The sequence below is a fragment of the Arachis stenosperma genome, chromosome 9 (assembly GCF_014773155.1).
Source record: "Arachis stenosperma cultivar V10309 chromosome 9, arast.V10309.gnm1.PFL2, whole genome shotgun sequence".
Lineage (NCBI taxonomy): Eukaryota > Viridiplantae > Streptophyta > Magnoliopsida > Fabales > Fabaceae > Arachis > Arachis stenosperma.
Genome location: NC_080385.1, coordinates 76,916,552 through 76,921,331, shown reverse-complemented (window position 1 = coordinate 76,921,331; position 4,780 = coordinate 76,916,552). Strand labels below are relative to the sequence as shown.

The following is a 4,780-nucleotide window of genomic DNA, read 5'->3' as shown; positions in this document are numbered from 1 at the left end:
CTCAGTGGCGTTCACTGCCTCTCCTTCTTCTCCAAAGTCGGCCATGCTGATGGCCTTGCACTCTCCTTTTGGATTTTCTTCTGTATTGCTTGGAAGAGTACTAGGAGGGAGTTCAGTAACTTTCTTGCTCAGCTGTCCCACTTGTGCCTCTAAATTCCTAATGGAGGACCTTGTTTTATTCATGAAACTTTGAGTGGTTTTGATTAGATCAGAGACCATGGTTGCTAAGTCAGAGTGGTTTTGCTTAGAATTCTCTGTCTATTGCTGAGAAGATGATGGAAAAGGCTTGCTATTGCTAAACCTGTTTCTTCTACCATTATTGTTGTTGAAACCTTGTTGAGGTCTCTGTTGATCCTTCCATGAGAAATTTGGATGATTTTTCCATGAAGAATTATAGGTGTTTCCATAGGGTTCTCCTATGTAATTCACCTCTTCCATTGAAGGGTTCTCAGGATCATAGGCTTCTTCTTCAGATGAAGCCTCCTTAGTACTACCTGGTGCATTTTGCATTCCAGACAGACTTTGGGAAATCAAATTGACTTGTTGAGTCAATATCTTATTTTGAGCCAGAATGGCATTCAGAGTATCAATCTCAAGAACTCCTTTCTTCTGATTTGTCCCATTGTTCACAGGATTCCTTTCAGAAGTGTACATGAATTGGTTATTTGCAACCATTTCAATTAGTTCTTGAGCTTCTGTAGGCGTCTTCTTCAGATGAAGAGATCCTCCAGCAGAGCTATCCAAAGACATCTTGGACAGTTCAGAGAGACCATCATAGAAAATACCTATGATGCTCCATTCAGAAAGCATGTCAGAAGGACATTTTCTGATCAATTGTTTGTATCTTTCCCAAGCTTCATAGAGGGATTCTCCATCCTTCTGTCTGAAGGTTTGGACTTCCACTCTAAGCTTACTCAATTTTTGAGGTGGAAAGAACTTTGCCAAGAAGGCATTGACTAGCTTTTCCCATGAGTCCAGGCTTTCTTTAGGTTGTGAGTCCAACCATGTCCTAGCTCTGTCTCTTACAGCAAAAGGGAATAGCATAAGTCTGTAGACCTCAGGGTCAACCCCATTAGTCTTGACAGTGTCACAGATTTGCAATAATTCAGCTAAGAACTGATGAGGATCTTCCAATGGAAGTCCATGGAACTTGCAATTCTGTTGCATTAGAGAAACTAATTGAGGCTTAAGCTCAAAGTTGTTTGCTCCAATGGCAGGGATAAAGATGCTTCTCCCATAGAAGTCGGGAGTAGGTGCAGTAAAGTCACCCAGCACCTTCCTTGCATTGTTGGCATTGTTGTTGTTTTCGGCTGCCATGGGTTCTTCTTCTTTGAAGATTTCTGTTAGGTCCTCTACAGGGAGTTGTGCCTTAGCTTCTCTTAGCTTTCGCTTCAAGGTCCTTTCAGGTTCAGGGTCAGCTTCAACAAGAATGCCTTTGTCTTTGTTCCTGCTCATATGAAAGAGAAGAGAACAAAAAAATATGGAATCCTCTATGTCACAGTATAGACATTCCTTGAGGTGTCAGAGAAGAAGAAAATTAGAAGGAAGAGGTAGAAGAATTCGAACTTAATCAGATAGAGTTCGAATTGTGCATTGAGAAGGAGTGGTACTCCATAAATAGAAGGATGTGAGAAGAGAGAAAGAAATTTTCGAAAATTAAGTGAAAGATTTTTGAAAACATTTTGAAAAACTTTAATTGATTTTCGAAAACCAGGAGTGGGAAAGAAATCAAGTAATTTTTGAAAAAGATTTTGAAATTAGAATTTAAAAAGATATGATTGAAAACTATTTTGAAAAAGATGTGATTAAAAAGATTTGATTGAAAAGTTATGGTTTTTTTTTAAAAAGATTTGATTTTAAAAATTAATGACTTGCCTAACAAGAAAAGATATGATTCAAACATTAAACCTTTCTCAACAGAAAAGGCAACATACTTGAATTGTTCAATCAAATCATTAATTGTTGGCAAGTATCTTTGAAAAAGGAAAGAAATTGATTTTGAAAAAGATTTGATTGAAAAGATATGATTTGAAAAAGATTTGATTTTGAAAAACTTTGAAAAATTGAAAAAAAATTGATTTGAAAACAAAATCCTCCCCCTTGTGCCATCCTGGCGTTAAACGCCCAGAATGGTGCACATTCTGGCGTTTAACACCCAATGCACTACCTTTTTGGGCGTTAAACGCCCAACCAGGCACCCTGGCTGGCGTTTAAACGCCAGCCTGTCCTTCTTCACTAGGCGTTTTGAACGCCCAGCTTTTTCTGTGTAATTCCTCTGCTGCATGTTCTGAATCTTCAGTTCCCTGTACTATTGACTTGAAAATAGAACCAAGATCAAATAAACAATGCATGCAAGACACCAAACTTAAAATTAGACACTAGACTCAAACAAGAAACATAAAATATTTTTGGTTTTTTATGATTTTGAAATTTTTTTGGATTTTTCGAAAATTATATGGAAATAGAAAATAAAGGTTTCAGAATTCTTAATTTGGATTCCAGGAATCATTGCAATGCTAGTCTAAGACTCCAGTCCAGGAATTGGACATGGCTTCACAGCCAGCCAAGCCTTCAAAGAAAGCTTCGGTCCAAAACACTAGACATGGCCAATGGCCAGCCAAGCCTTAGCAGATCATTGCTCCAATAGCAAGATTGATAGAGATCAACAAGCTCTTGTGATGATCAGTTGAAACCTCGGTCCAATAAGATTAGACATGGCTTCTCAGCCAGCCAGATTTCAACAGATCATCATGAAACTCTAGAACTCATTCTTAAGAATTCTGAAAAATACCTAATCTAAGCAACAAGATGAACCGTCAGTTGTCCATACACGAAACAATCCCCGGCAACGGCGCCAAAAACTTGGTATGCAAAATTGTGATCATCAATGGCGCCATCAACATGGTACGCTCATTGCAATCTCAACTCTTTATCACAACTCCGCACAACTAACCAGCAAGTGCACTGGGTCGTCCAAGTAATAAACCTTACGCGAGTAAGGGTCGATCCCACGGAGATTGTTGGTATGAAGCAAGCTATGGTCACCTTGTAAATCTTAGTCAGGCAGACTCAAATGGGTATAGATGATGAATAAAACATAAAGATAAAGATAGAGATACTTATGTAATTCATTGGTAGGAATTTCAGATAAGCGTATGAAGATGCTTGGTCCCTTCCGTCTCTCTGCTTTCCTACCGTCTTCATCCAATCCTTCTTACTCCTTTCCATGGCAAGCTTATGCAAGGGTTTCACCGTTGTCAGTGGCTACCTCCCATCCTCTCAGTGGAAATGTTCAACGCACCCTGTCACGGCACGGCTATCCATCTGTCGGTTCCCAATCAGGCCGGAATAGAATCTAGTGATTCTTTTGCGTCTGTCACTAACGCCCCGCCCTCAGGAGTTTAAAGCACGTCACAGTCATTCAATCATTGAATCCTACTCAGAATACCACAGACAAGGTTAGACCTTCCAGATTCTCTTGAATGCTGCCATCAGTTCTTGCCTATAGCACGAAGACTCTGATCTCACGGAATGGCTGGCTCGTTTGTCAGGCGAGCGCTCGTTTGTCAGGCGATCAACCATGCATCGTGTATCAGGAATCCAAGAGATATTCACCCAATCTAAGGTAGAACGGAGGTGGTTGTCAGTCACACGTTCATAGGTGAGAATGATGATGAGTGTCACGGATCATCACATTCATCAAGTTGAAGAACAAGTGATATCTTGGAACAAGAACAAGCGGAATTGAATAGAAGAACAATAGTAATTGCATTAATACTCGAGGTACAGCAGAGCTCCACACCTTAATCTATGGTGTGTAGAAACTCCACCGTTGAAAATACATAAGAACAAAAGTGATCATTGGCTTCGGCCCCAGAGAGGGAACCAGAAGAACCAAGATCTGATATAAGAACTAGATGTCCAAAGATGAAAAATACAATAGTAAAGGGTCTTATTTATAGGGAACTAGTAGCTTAAGAATTACAAAGATGAGTAAATGACATAAAAATCCACTTCCGGGCCCACTTGGTGTGTGCTTGGGCTGAGCATTGAAGCATTTTCATGTAGAGACTCTTCTTGGAGTTAAACGCCAGCTTTTGTGCCAGTTTGGGCGTTTAACTCCCACTTTGGTGCCAGTTCCGGCGTTTAACGCTGGGAATTCTGAAGGTGACTTTGAACGCCGGTTTGGGCCATCAAATCTTGAGCAAAGTATGGACTATCATATATTTCTGGAAAGCCCAGAATGTCTACCTTCCAACGCCGTTGAGAGCGCGCCAATTGGGCTTCTGTAGCTCCAGAAAATCCACTTCGAGTGCAGGGAGGTCAAAATCCAACAGCATCCGCAGTCCTTTTCAGTCTCTGAATCAGATTTTTGCTCAGGTCCCTCAATTTCAGCCAGAAAATACCTGAAATCACAGAAAAATACACAAACTCATAGTAAAGTCCAGAAAAGTGAATTTTAACTAAAAACTAATAAAAATATACTAAAAACTAACTAGATCATACTAAAAACATACTAAAAATAATGCCAAAAAGTGTACAAATTATCCGCTCATCAGACAGCCTTCAAAACACCAATTGGGATGTCCCCATATCAACTGGTGTACAGAAATGCCTGTCATTTGCCATTAGAGTTAGAGCATAAAGCCTCTTGGGCTCTTAAGATACTGAACCTGGACAGCACCGCTGTTGGTGAAAAGAGGGTGTTGTAGCTTCAAGAATTGGAAGAGTTTAGGTCTCAAGCCTATGAAAATATTAAGATTTATAAGGAAAAAGCAAG

The 4,780-nt window shown here is 40.0% G+C and overlaps 1 non-coding gene across 1 annotated transcript; it reads left to right on the top strand.

Annotated features, from left to right (window-relative positions):
• The first annotated feature begins 804 nt into the window (after window positions 1-804).
• On the top strand, window positions 805-912 carry LOC130953846 (small nucleolar RNA R71). The gene has a single exon (XR_009076007.1). It is a non-coding gene; the product is annotated as a small nucleolar RNA R71 (small nucleolar RNA).
• The last annotated feature ends 3,868 nt before the right edge of the window (window positions 913-4,780 follow it).